The sequence below is a fragment of the Rattus norvegicus genome, chromosome 2 (assembly GCF_021556685.1).
Source record: "Rattus norvegicus strain SHRSP/BbbUtx chromosome 2, alternate assembly SHRSP_T2T, whole genome shotgun sequence".
NCBI classification, from domain to species: Eukaryota; Metazoa; Chordata; class Mammalia; order Rodentia; family Muridae; genus Rattus; species Rattus norvegicus.
The window spans coordinates 35,156,670-35,171,194 of record NC_141535.1 but is presented as its reverse complement, the minus strand read 5'-3'; the positions used below and the strand labels follow the sequence as shown (position 1 = coordinate 35,171,194).

The following is a 14,525-nucleotide window of genomic DNA, read 5'->3' as shown; positions in this document are numbered from 1 at the left end:
ACTTCTGTCATTTTATACATGAAACAGCATCCTCAGCCTTGACTATTTAAAAATCAAAATATCCATCAACTCCAAAAACCATTTTGGGAGATGTTTTACATCTTGCAGTATCAAATATGTAGCCGGTAATTAATCATTTAGGCAAAATAAAAAAGCATACCCATATCATTAGATGGAATTTTGTTTTCATTTTCAGCAATAAAATATATACCAAAAATTAATTTAAAATAAATTTCTTCACAATTTATTATAAGTAAATGTTTGCTTTGTAAACCATTCTTTATACCCATTGTTATAATTAATACTGACTGTCAGGGTGACAGGGTCTAGAACCACTCATGAGACAACCTCTGGGTAATAGCTGCGGTGATTATCTAGATTATATTAGCCAGGCTGTGAGGTTAAATGGCACAGGGAGATGTACTTTAACATGGGTGGCATCATTTCGGTGGGTTGGGGTCCTGGGCTGAATAAAAAGGAGATAGCAACAGGAGTACAAGTATTCGTCTCCTTCTGCTTCTTGACTGCGTATGTACCATAGCCAAATAGTTCAAGCTCCTGTTGCCATGGCTTCCAAGGTATGGAGCTACAGGCCAAGTAAACTGTTTCTTATTGAAGTCGCTCATGTCAAGGTGTTTTGTCCTGCAATGGGTAAAGTTAAAAAAGGGACTTATATACCTGTAATATCATAACTGCCTTGGCAGAGGGCTGGGGGAGGTTACTAATAGGAAACATTTAAGTTTAAGGAGCCCCCAAGCCTGTGAGACTGTTCATAGCAGCTCAAATTGAATACCACAAGAGTCCCATCCTATTGAATCCTGATGCAAATCACAAATGAAAAACTGCATTTAGTAAAATGTCTACAGATTTGCAATAACCAAGCAAATCTTTAAGTGTTATATTAAGGACCTGCAGATGTGTGACTAGGAATCAACTACAGAGATAGCAGTAAACAATTAAGTCCTTGTGTTTATTGCATCAGATGAATGGTCAATATATCTATCAATGGAACTGAAGGTATAACTCAGTGGTAGAGCCCTTGCCTAGCACAAATAAGGCTTCAGGTTTAATCTTCAAAATTGTAAAATAGGGAGAAAAGAGCAAAACAAGCATATAATATGGCTAAAGATGAGAAGTGCCTACAAGAGACACAGGTGCCCCCTCCCCCAGCAATGGGAAAAGGGACAACTTTTTGGTGGTGTTCTTATATCAGTCAAGGGTGGAACAGATGGCAGACTTTTGTTCGTTCTAACTTGATTCTTGACTCATTGGTCAAAGCTGTTTTATGCCTAGGACATATAAAAATCAAATCCAGGCAGCACAGCATGGGAGGAAGAAGACAGGCGGAGATCTGTGTTTTGCCCTGCCATACAGTGTGACAACAGAAAGATGCCCACAGCCCTACCCTCTGCCCCGTGGCACGGGCTCTCACTTGCTACTATACAGGTATGTGGTGGTCCGGTGGGAGGAAAAGAGAAGTGGAGCAGCTTGAACACTATGAAGAGAGATGGAACTGAAGACACGAGAGTTGGAGAGACCAGGACAGAAAACCACAACCAATCAAAACGCAGAGTTATAGATTCCATTCCCAACAGATACAGCTACAGGACAACTCCTACGTCTAAGGCTCAAGGAACCCCGAAGAACTAAAGAACCAGGAAGATTGCTGTGAAATTGTGTCTCCTGGTAATTACAGAAGCCACACCCACAAAGCCTCACCAACATCACTGCTTACACTGAGCTGAACAGGGACAAGAACAATAGACACGCTCTTGGGGCAGGGGTGAGGGGTAGTGAATGGGGCTCAACTCTACACAGAAAACTACAAGTATCTAAGAGATGCTGACAGTGGGGGAAATGCTCTTCTACAGGAACAAAAGAGCACAGCAGTTGGTTATCTAATGAGATGACCAGTCCTGTACACAGAGTAAACAAGGTGTGTGTGTGTGTGTGTGTGTGTGTGTGTGTGTGTGTGTGTGTGTGAAGGTGAACGAGGAGTGATATTAGGCAGGGTTTGGAAAGAGCAAAGAGAAAAGGGAAATGATTATTATATTAGTATAATGATTATTAAACTATTATATTATAATCTCAAAAGCAATTTTTCGAGGGCCTAGTTTAGTCTGCCTGATAAGTGACATTTGAGGATAGCTCTCCATGAACGAAGCACATAGGCATGATTGGTAGTTTTAATTGTCAGCCTGATAGTCTGGAGTCTCAGTGAAGAATTGTCTAGATTATGCTGGCCTGTGGGTATAACTTTTGAGAAACTTTCTTAATGTGTCTAATACCATTTTATAGACAGGGAACTGGGATGAAGACAGAGAGACCAGTAGAAGGCAGCCACGTACACACACTGTCTACCCTTGGCCATGGTTATCATGTGACCAGTTATGTCTCTCAGGCCATTCCTGCTGACATACTGGAATTGTGAACTAGAAGAAGCCATTTCTCCTCCTAGGAGCCACTGTAAGTGATTTTTGTCAAACAGACAAAAAAATGGAAACAAAACAAGCTAAGCAGGACTTTGGGAGGATAATGTTCTAAGCACAGGTATAGCCAAAGGTCCCAGGGCAAGAAAGTGGGACATAAAATTGATCTTTCTAAAGGACTCTAGGAACTCATAGCTGAGGTTTTTAGGGAGCGGTGGCTGTGATGCAGCCCTCTGTCTACTTCAGAGAGAAAAGAGACCCTGCTAGAAGAGCAGATTGTAAAAAGACACCACATATTTTGAAAGCCAGTATTATACATTCTCACTGGATTGTTGCTTAGATCACGTAAATTCCTATTCACACATACATATTTATCATTCTTATCTAACCCTCAAAGCAAAGCCCTAGTGGTGGTTAATCTTCATTTTTAACTTGTCTAGATCTAAAATCACCTAGCTGACATACCTGTAAGATGTGTCCGCTAGGGGTTTTTGCAGAGAGGATTAACTGAAGAAGGCATACACACCCTAAATGTAGGCAACATTGTCCCTTAGGCTAGAGTTGACGGCTGAATAGAAAAGAGAAGAGGAGAATACAAGAGAACCAGCATCCATCTCCCTTTGTTTCCTGGCCTCACGCTGCCTGCCACTGTGCCTTCCTAATGTGATGGATCATATCCCTTCTTAAATTATCAGCGAGCATAAATCCTTCTTCCCCTGTGTTGCTTTTGCTAATAATTTTTTTGCAGTGTGGATAAAGTAGCAGTTACAACCATAAACTAGCACATGTCAGATTCTTATGAATACAAGTGGCCCCTCTTCTTGGCCTATTACAGATTAGTCATACACTCATCGTTTTTACACTTAGTGGACAATAGTTAAGGAACTGCACTTTGAAGTCAAGCAGAGAGCTGTTCAAATTACGAACCTACTAGATCCCCAACTTTGAGACACTGCGGGGGTCCTCAGAGAAACAGTTTTATTAATCTCATTTTGTATGAGGTCCTTCATGGGTGTGGAAATGAGAAATTGCGCTCAGGTGCTATCTCTTTTTGCGCTCTCCTTATTGAAACATTTATAAACATAGGCTATCCAAGAAGACATTGAAATGGTAAAATTATCCTGAAAATCTTACCTAAAATTGAAGTAAGTAAACATAAGGGAAGCAAAATAAGAAAGTATGCCTTTAGTGCACAAAAGAGACTTCTGCAGGCATTGCCCTCTCGTGTCTGGATGACTCACCTCTAGTTTGAATATTTTCATCTCCTCCACTTTCCAGGGGAACATATAGCAAAGGTAAGATGAGAGATTTTAGATAAGATCCCATTTAAGCTGGAGCTGGTATTTAGCTTTTCTTGTAATTTCCTGGGGTTCGGTAGAACAACTTCAGCCCGCATACCTTAGCAGGATTGGAGAAGGGCAGCTTCAAGTGACTAACCCATATTGGCCATATTGTAAGCCACTCTCTTTCTTTTTGGTTTTGCTTTCATTCTGGAGATTATTAATGGAAATTATGGAACCCTCATCACAAAGCTTCAAAAATGTCTGATTACGTGCCAACTAAAAGATGTATGAAAAAAATAAAAATCAACTGTACTCTGAATGGATTCTAGAGGGTGGAGAATTGAAAGGCAATGACAGAAAACCTCCTGTATTCTATGACCTCGTTTAGGAAGGAAGGGTTGTCTCTGATTCATCTTTGGATCCAAGGACTACCACAGAGCCTGCCACATGGGAAGCACCTGTATGCCATTTTGAAGTTTCATACTGACAGGCCGAGTGATGACTGATAACCGTTATCATAAACAGTCAAGCTGGAATAGACCAGACCTCAACTGTGATGAGAAAATACATCTCCTGACAACTTTGTGCTCTCTCTTCTAAATCTACAGTACTTACCTGCGAATGATAAGACAGAGCCCAGATGTGTCTCCACAGTGAAGACTCTCTCTACTTGGTACATAGAGGCAGCTTCTTTTGCAGTTGTTGTAATCTGAGCCAGAGCTTCAGGCCTAGTTCACCTCAATGGAAAAGTAATTCTATATTTGTGTGTGTGTGTGTGTGTGTGTGTGTGTGTGTGTGTGTGTGTGTGTGTGAAGTTATATGCACCACATTTCTCCATGCTCAGGGAAACCAAAGAAAACAAATCTGATTTTCTAAATTTTCTGGTGGTGTAAGCCATCTAGGTAGGTGCTAAGAATTGATTAAGCATCCTGAACAACCAAACCATCTCTCTAGTCCTGGAAAAGCACATAAAAATAAAAGAACATGCAACCCCCTCTCTTTGGAGTCTCTGGTTGTGCAACCTTGCCACGAAGAATGCAAGGAAAGATAGTGACTTCTAGAAGAGTGAAGTGCCCTCAGTACCTGCAGGGAGAGGAGTGGCACTCGGTTTCAGTGTGCACAGTCACTGATAGTTGACCTGTCTTGTCCTTTGCTCCTGGACTCACTTCACCTACTCAAGATCCTATGTCAACATGAGAAAACTATTCCTGCTGCTATTTCCATTCTGGAGAGCAGCTCAATTAGAGTAGAGAGGTGAAATAATCGCCTGGGATCACAGAGAGCACGTGGCCAAGGTCAGAATTCACAGCTACCCTGCCACCCATGCAATGTTGGCCAGGTGAAAGACGTTCTGGCTTTTCTTTCCTTATAAGAGAAATGAGGGAGAAACACTGACTGCCTCAGACTGCAAGGGAAGCTAATTTGGAAAATGCATGAAAACCTCTGATTTCTCCAAGCATTTCAGCTCTTTCTGTTCTCTTCTGCCCTTCACATAACCTGGTAAGCGGAAGCACCATCTCTTGAGCAATCTCGTAGGAATATAAAGCTGAAAAGAATATGTGTCTTACCACAGCCAATGATAACAAGGTTGATTTGTTCAGACTTATTATTTTGTTTCAATAAAAGATCTCTCTCTGGTTTCCCCAGCAGTCCCCCTGAGCCAACCCAAACGGAAAAGACACAAAGCACAGAAGAGTACAAACTCATTGTTGAAACATGACAGATACTTGAAGAATCAGGAAATTCCTTCTCACCCAACACAGTCATGGCTGAAATAAGACAGCAGCACAGTTGTGGACAGTGAGGCACACAGTAGGACTTCGTGCCCCTGGATGAGTGGATGCCCAAGTCTATGCTTGTCAGCTGGCATGCATGGTCCCTGGACAAGATCTGCAGGGTCCAGCCTTCCAACTTGGAACAGTTGTTGGCAGAACACTGTGAGCATGTCAAAGGAAGGGTAATTTTTTTGAGGCCCATCACTGTTTTTCTTTCTTTAAATGGTAGCCACTGAAAAGTTGTGCAAACACTTCAGCTGTGGAATATTTAATCTGACATTTGGCACAGCTCCTTTGTTGATCCAAGACATGAAGAATGTGTGTGCTCTTAGTTCTCTCATTGCTTACTAAAAAAAAAAAAAAAAGATAAACCAGATACAGCAGTTTCATGTTCCTCCTTGCTTTGAACTGAACCGGATCTGTAGCTGGATGTATCCCTAGTTTCCCAGAAATGGAATGATAATTACAGACAAGTCGGGAGATGAATAGCCATTTAACCAGGTAGGTTGACTTAATGCCTTTCGGGAGCGGGCTGATAAAAGCTTTAAGGGGGTCACCATGACTGTAAGAGGGGGACAGCTCTTCCTCTAGCACCTGGCATTTCATGGCTTTGGAGCCTCTCCTGGAAATATTATCCCAAAGTTTCCCCCATTCCTCCCTTGTTTTGGGGGAGAAAAAACAAAAGCAAAAGCAAAACACCAGCAAGAAGAACCTGGTGCGAGTCTCCTACCTGCGGCATTGGTCACATAGCTTGCTGCCTCTGCTCTCCAAGTCCAAGGGGAGATGCTGATTCTACGCCTTCTGAGGTGTCTCACTGACACATTGTTTACTTAGAAAGTGATTCTCTTCTGTATTACCTTTAATAATTAAGGTGAAACAGTTTCTAGCTCTATACAAATGAAGAGAACATTGTCCACCTAGAAAAATCAGCGTTCCCAAAAAGCCTAGACAGCAGACAGTTCTTTCTCACTGTATGAAGGGAAGGGGAAAGTTCTGAGCAACACTGCACACTAAAGCACGAAACCTTCCAGATGCTTCTCCACTAGAGAATGGGAGTGGTTGATTGACGTCAGAAAACACAGCTCAAGTCCCATCTGCTGCAGGCAAGTCAATCATGCTGACTGCACTAGCATCACAAGCCAAGGAAGACAACCTATTCATCCTCCCCCACTGAATTCTTAGTGGCAACCACTCTGACCTAAAGCTGCAGTTAATATGGTCTGAGTCAGAACCAATGATAAGAAGGCTCATTGCTGTCACTTGGCTATAGATGATGTAATTCTGAGTCAACAAATCCCTAAAACAACATTCCATTTTATTGTGGATAGATGAAGCTGGACAGACAGAGAAGAGAATCAGGTAGAGATACTCAACAAAGAAAAACAAAAAACAACCCAAGACCCTGACACAGCAAAGAAAACTGGAGACTGATAAATCTGGGTATTTCCTTAGTTCTCATTCAAGTTTCCAGGCTGCATTCCAAACAAAAATTTATCTTTGTTTTTCATGGAAAGTTAAAAAAAAACAAATCTGCTTTAAAAATAATGTCTATGTTTGTGCTTTTATGGTTTCAGAGTTTGAAAAATTCAGTTTGATGAGAAAGAAACTTCTAGAACTCAACAAAACTTCAGTCAGTGGGCAAAAATGGGCCTCACAGTAAGGAATGGCTATAAGAGCAAGTCTTTCAGGCAAATGCAATTTTGATTTAATATGCAAAAACACTACTTACTTTCTTCCTCTATTTTGGAGCTTTTGACATTGAATATTTGCTTTATATGTAGTGGCAGAGTGACCAAAGTTAAATAAATAAATAAATAAATAAATAAATAAATAAAATAAACTGCTTTCTTCCAAACTCTCTTCTGTTGGATATCATTGCTCATTGTATGGCATAGTCTACAGCATTTAATATGTACTTTGAAAAGACTAGAAGAGAATTTAAGGTTCTCAATACAAAGAAATAATGCTTGAGAAGCTGGAAAGGCTGACTATCCTGATTTGATCATTAATATTTATAATATTATATGTCTATGCAAGTATTATGCATCAATTACAGATAAAAATCTATGCATTCTTTGTCAAAGAACTTAATGGTGTGTTTTTTTCTGGTAGGGTGTTCCCAAGTCCTGGCATGAGGTAATTCTGAGTGTCTTCAACGTGACAAGGTACACCAAGTTAAAGAATTGCTGTGGAAGGTGTCCAGAAGTTTTTCTTCTCAAAACAGCTTAAGTGTGTTCTTCATCACCTTTGTCAAGCGTCACTCATGTAAAATGATCTTAATGCTGTGCCTCAATAATGAACCAGTCACAACTAAAACTCAAGTGAGAGATTTCTTCAGGGAAGAATGTTCCATAGAAAGCACGTCTTGAGTTGTTCAAAGTCATCTTAGTGGTCTAGTGCCTCAAAGACAGCATGAAGGCATTTGTCAGTAAACGGTTTGGAAGCCCCGTAGGGCTTGACAAATACTCCTAGGCTTCTTACTATAACCTACTGCAGGTGTTGAGCAACCATTTAGGGCATAGGCTGAAGAATGATATCTCACATACTGACTCTACTTGACTGGAAGGAGTTTCTGGAATGTTCTGTTGAGATGTAGTAGAAGGTGTGTGTACAAACTGATTAACAATGGCTGTCACGGGGTTGGGGATTTAGCTCAGTGGTAGAGCGCTTGCCTAGGAAGCGCAAGGCCCTGGGTTCAGTCCCCAGCTCCGGAAAAAAAAGAACCAAAAAAAAAAAAAAAAAAAAACAATGGCTGTCACTTGTATAATGCAGTAATGTCGATAGCACAGATGGTTTTAAATTACAAACTGCATCCCAAAATTGGACACGATGAGTTTCTATGGGTTATAAACTGATGAGCAGCTTTCTACGAGGTTCAGATGGTGACTTTCTAAGCCTAACCCTGGGCAACTGGCACTAATCCAGTTTTCATTTGCACATGTCTCTGTCCATATGGAGATGTGCCATGGTCATTTACCAAGGCTGTAGGAAGACTATGATCTCTGCTGAGCACTGCTGTAAACCAGTTAAGTCACCATGACACCACCACCTCCCTGAAAAAAACATTGCTTCCTATTTAAATGTTTAAAAGGGTGGAAAAAGGGGGCTGGGGATTTAGCTCAGTGGTAGAGCGCTTACCTAGGAAGCGCAAGGCCCTGGGTTCGGTCCCCAGCTCCGAAAAAAAAGAACCAAAAAAAAAAAAAGAAAAAAAAGGGTGGAAAAAGAATGCTTCCTTCTTATGATGTGCCTTTACCTTCATCTTTTCCTATCCCTGTACCACCCCCTCCATGAAAGGGACAGTTTAGAAGAAAATAATATTATGAACATAGTGTAAAATATGTCCCACCACCACCCTTACCATTCAATTTCAATGCATTTCTTACATGTGTGCATTCAATATATGTAGTGGAAACCTTAGAGAAATGAATTCAATTCCTATGGAAATTACTAAAATTGCTTCCTGTCGTATGGCTGCAGCAGAAATGATATTGGCAAAGTAAGTTGCAATATTATTCCCCACAGAAGGTTTCTGCATATGTGAAGAAGTATAATTGCTTAATTCAACACAGGAAGAGAAAGAAAAAAAGTGAGCAAGTTGGGAAGAGTGTTGCTATAACTGTAGTTAAGCCCTATATTTATTAAATTTGAACTTATGAAAAGCTGCATTTATTAAACATATAAAGAAAGTGATGAATTGTCTAAGGATATCACACTCAATAAAGTCAGGTCTGTTGAGGGTCCATTAAAATAAGAATGTGTTAAAAACCTTTTGGAGAAAAATACATTAAGGTTTAAGAGCTTGGTTCGCAGTCTTAGCTCAGAAGCACAGCTAATGGTACACCCCTGACAGAAGGTGGGTCCTCTTCTATCAAGGAAGGTCACCCTGTCGAACCAAGTCTGCAACTTCTGGGGGAGGTTGCATGTGGAGCAGAGAGGGAGGAAAAGGAGAACTTCCTAGGCATGTAGATCTGCAGAATCAACCATAGTGATCAAGGGGACTACAGATATTTCAGAGTGCCCTCACATTCTGGAATAAGAAAGTTTAGATGGGGTAGGGGATGGAAGAGCAGAGTAGAGACAGAAAAATGGAGAAAGATGACTGAAAACCTTTGAGAATGCCATATGGAAACTTACTACTACAGTACAGAACCTTTCTAATGTACACATATACATTATATATTATATATGTACATATGTATGTGTGTGAATATATATATGTGTGTATATATATATGAATACACACACATGCATACACACACACACACTACTAGGAGAGAAAAGTTATCAAGAGTTTAACCCAGACAGAAACCCCGCAAGCTACAAGAATGAATATACTAGCAAGATATGCCCACTAGTGTAATAGTGGCACAAATCTTATGGGAGCAACCAATCCCTTTTGGACTAAATATAAGATCTGCTCCATAAGACGAAACTCATCCTGGTATCATTAATTGGACAAAAAAAAATATGGCTGGCTGGATCATAGGCCAAAAGGAAAATTTTAATATTATCCTTTTGGTAAACGAAGTTACTAACCCCTAAGTTCTTGTCTTTATATCTGTAAATGGATACATCTCTCCACTCCCATCAGAGAGGCTTCTTCTTATCCTTAATGGCAAGTAGCAGAGAGACCTACAACTGGTCAGGTACAGGCGATACGAGACTGTGGAGTTCTCGGCTGTACATGGGACAGTTATACCTCATATCCTTCTTGAAAGGCCCATGGAACATCAGAAAAATGGGTGGAAAGATTGTAATAGCTGGAAGTGTTGGGCATATGTGCCAGTATAGAATTTGCCAGACATGACAGTGCCACTACAGTATGAATTCACATCACAGCACGTTAAAATGAAGCCAGCCAAAATCCCAATGTAAATGGGAGAGGATATAGATGTCTACACCTGATGCAGTGGGTATTGGCAATTGACAGCTACTGGGGAGGAGGTGGTCAACATTGTTTAAGAGTGAAACCCCTGTAAAAGTACTCATGCTCCAGTAGATGGCCATATTGACAACACTAGTTAGATTCAGTGGATTTTAAGAAAATAAAGCACATGAAGTTGGGAGGGGAAAGTGTGGGTGGATAGGGGAAGAACTGGAGGATAGACTAAGTGGATGGACTTGATTAAGACTCGTATGCATATAAGAAATTCTCCAACGTTAAAAAATAGAATAGATCGTGATTTTAGGAGACACTTGCATATTTCATAGAGGGATACGTGTTCATGAGAGCTTCAAACAGATTACTAAGCAGATTTGATAAAATCCGTCTGTGCAGTTGGCACAGAGAAAAATAAAAGATTAAACATGAAAGAGATTGAGAACAGCAGCAACAACAAAAATACAAGATTAGAGAAGAAAGATGAAATAATTTCAGCCCATCAAAAGGTATTAAAAAAACAACTAAATAGAAACAGCAACATCTACAAAGTCGCCCCAGTACTGTCACAGTGATGATGTCAGTACTGTAATATGAAACTATAATTGTTGCGATCAGAACAAAACATGTATTTTAATCAAAGCAAAGTAAAACTCACCACGATGCTGAAAGAACAAAGATACAGAAAGCGTCTTCGACAAATTCTGGAATAGTCTTCTAAATCAACTTTAGGGTTTTTTTTCACATTTTTATTGATTTATTTATTCACTTTACATCCCAATCTCTTCCCCTTCCTCCTCTCCTCTCAGTTCTCCCCTTAAGCTCACCATTCCTCCCTCCTCAAGGGAGCCCACTTAGGGAAATTGGAGCCAGAGACAGGCACAGAGCCAGAGACATCCCCTGCCCAGGTATTAGGGGAGCCACATGAGGACCAAGCTGCACCCTGCTACATATATGCAGGGGACTTATGTCTAGCCCATGCATACTCTTTGTGTGGTGGTTCAGTCTCTGTGAACCCCAAGGACCCAGGTTAGTTGACTTTGTAGGTCTTCTTGTGGTGTCCTTGACCCCTCCTGCTCTCTGACTTCTTGACCCTACTCTTCTACAAGACTTCCCAAGCTCTGCCTAATGTTTGTCTGTGACTCTCTGCATCTGTTTCCATCAGCTGCTGGAGAATCCTCTCAGAAGACAGTTATGCTAGGCTCCTGTCTGCAAGCATAGCAGAGTATCATTAACAGTGTCAGGGATTGGTCCTCTCCTATTGGATGGGTCTCAAGTTGGGCCAGACATAGCTTGGCTATCCCCTCAATCTCTGCTTCATCCTTATCCTTGCACATCTTGTAGGCAGGACAAATTTTAAGTCAAAGGTCTTGTGATTGGGTTGGTGTCATTATCCCTCCATTAGAAGTCCTGCCTGGCTACAGATGGTGGCCACTTCAGGCTCCATACCCTCCTTCTAGAAGTCCCAGCTAAGGTTTCCCCCATATCCTCTTAGGAGCCTCCCCATCCCTTGTCTCTGGCTTGCCCCAGAGATGCCCCCAATGGATTCCCATCCTCTCTCCCAGTCCTCTTCTTTCTCCACACTTTGGATTCCCCCTCCCCCCAGTTCTCCTCCCTACCTCTTCTCGCTTCCAGGTCCTTCCCTCCAGCCACCTCCGATGTCTATTATGTTTCCCCTTATGAATGAGATTCAAGCATCTTCCCTTGTGCCTTCCCTATTACTTGGCTTCTTTGGGTCTTTGGATGGTAGCATGTTTATCCTGTACTTTGTGGCTAATATTCACTTATAAATGAATACATATCATGTGTTTCTTTCTGGGTCTGAGTTACCTCCCTCAGAATATTTTCTAATTTTGTCCATGTGCCTGCAAATTTCATGTTGTCCTTGTTTTTAATAGCTGATAGTAGTCCATTGTGTAAATGCACTACATTTAAAAAAAATCCATTCTTCAGTTGAGGAGCATCTGGGTTGTTTCCATTTTCTGGCTATTACAAATAAAGCTGCTATGAATATAGTTGAGCAAGTGTCCTTGTGATATGGTAGAGCATCTTTTGAGTATATGCCCAGGAGTGGTATAGTTGGGTCTTGAGGTAGAACTATTCTTAATTTTACTAGAAAATGACAAATTGATTTCCAATCCACATCGGGTTTTTTTTAAGACATGGACTAAAGCATTGGGAGGGACTACTGAATCTGGGAATCCAGCTCTGTGCTAAACTTAGATACCAAAGATCTCTGCTAAGATTGTTCTTGATGAAGATATATGGGAAATTATCTCTAGGAAGTGGTGGCTAAAGATTCAAGACTAAACCCACTTGGAGAAGTGTTTGCTACTACAGTATGATAGTCGTGAATGTAAGGAAGTATGAGAAGGAGAAACTGGAAGAAGGAAGCACACATCCTCTCACTACATAGAGGGGAAGAATACACAAAGGGGAGGTTCTATAGTTTAAGTTTGTACCATTGTGATGAGACTCCAGAAACTATTGGATTCAGAAAAATATTGTCTCAACTCAGTGGAACTGGAGCCTAAGAAGTTGTTTTAGAGCTGTGTAGAAAAGATGCACAATCATAAAGTTCTTTGACTATCACAACCATTTTCTCATCCAGAGGTTATACAATATTAGGGTGGAGAATAGTCTGTAGCATCTCATGCTGTTCTGATGCTCAGTCCAGAGTGAACAGAAACAGAAAGCCCACCATAGAAAAGGGAGAGAAAATAAAAAGAAGACTTCATTATTATTTGTTTTATGTATGTTGGGATAGGTCATTTATGGTTATAGTTGTCTTCTTTATTACCTCAAGTAAACTGGAAAAAGTAAAATTTCTGGAAAAAATATATATGAATAAAAGAAATAAGAAGTACTACATGCCAAAAACATATGTAGTTTTAGGGAAAAATTACTCCTAGAAAATGAAAAAAGACAATAATAAATGCTTTTTAAGGACAATAATAGAGAAAGGAAAACTATTAATCCTAAAAGAGACGTGAAACGTGAAATTAGACAAATAATCAGAATTCTCACTTAGAAAGTAGAATGTAAATGTATCTAAAGTAACTAATCTTATACAAATTAAGTATAGCGCAGTGGCTGTGAGAGGGCAGAGGAGAAAGGATGTGGGTCAGAGGCAACAGAATGGGAGTTGGATAATTCGTATTTTGAGGCATGAATGCTAGGGATTTATGGTTGTGGATATATTGATAAACTTCCTTCAGGTATTCTACACTACCTAATTGTTGTAACACTCATCACTCTCTACATCATAATTATGTAATTATAATTTGTCATAGTTTTTTTGTAAATAAAGTAGTAAATAAATGAACTGAAAAATTCCAAGTTCCAGTTTATAAACAAATTATTACTTAAAATATGTAATAATAAAAGAAGAAAGTGGGAGGAAGGGACAGAAGGAGGGAGAGAGAGAGAGAGAGAGAGAGAGAGAGAGAGAGAGAGAGAACATCAGCAATAAGGAATGATTCAAAATGGTCCTAGAGGACCAGACAGAGGGGACGGAAGAGGCATAGGGAGATCAGGAGACGATGAAGGTTACATGTAAGAATAATAAGGATAGAGGGCATGAGTAACACTGGGAGAAATGAGTTTAAAATATGAGATCCCATCTGAGGGAGCTTCATAAAAAGTAAAAAGTTAGGTCCCTAGATAACAGTATCAAAATGTGATTTCCCATGACATTAAAGTCAAAAGGTGAAAAGTTCTGCATGAGTGGTGCCATAAGACAGATCAGCTGTCAGGGAAAAAAATCAGGCGGTTTTACAAGGTGTACATCCAGGCTCACCAAAGACAGCAGGAAAGGCAGCTGGATGTAGTCAAATACCTCTTAGTAGGAGCATGCATTTTCTTTATTTATACAAACAAATCATATACAACGAGAATGAACTGCTTATAACTATATGTAAATGAATACATTAAGTGAAGTACTACATGAAAGCGTGTGCCAGAAGGGGACATTAATGGAATACTGGGGTAGGGTGGAGGGCACTTCTACCTCTTCTCCCGCATCATGGCATGCAGCATTTTCACTCATTTAATGGAACCGACTGAATTGCACACTGACACGCTGGATAACATATTAGAGCAAAGTCATCTGAAATGACAGTATTCAATGGAGAGGTGCTCCAATTTTCCTTAACATTTT

The 14,525-nt window shown here is 40.3% G+C and overlaps 2 long non-coding RNA genes and 1 other non-coding gene across 4 annotated transcripts in view; 2 read left to right on the top strand and 1 right to left on the bottom strand.

The window, feature by feature from the left end:
* Nucleotides 1-6,499, bottom strand: part of LOC120100692 (uncharacterized) — a 31,678-nt gene extending 25,179 nt beyond the window's left edge. For both annotated transcript variants that reach the window (XR_015670600.1, XR_015670605.1), the window contains exon 1: nt 6,218-6,499. This is a non-coding gene — a long non-coding RNA (uncharacterized LOC120100692). The remainder of the gene's footprint in view (nt 1-6,217) is intronic.
* LOC120101262 (small nucleolar RNA SNORA48) lies at nt 1,163-1,302 on the top strand. The gene has a single exon (XR_015679325.1). It is a non-coding gene; the product is annotated as a small nucleolar RNA SNORA48 (small nucleolar RNA).
* LOC147996036 (uncharacterized) lies at nt 5,778-9,177 on the top strand. Its single transcript, XR_015670613.1, has 3 exons — nt 5,778-5,988; nt 7,062-7,175; nt 7,600-9,177. It is a non-coding gene; the product is annotated as an uncharacterized LOC147996036 (long non-coding RNA).
* The last annotated feature ends 5,348 nt before the right edge of the window (nt 9,178-14,525 follow it).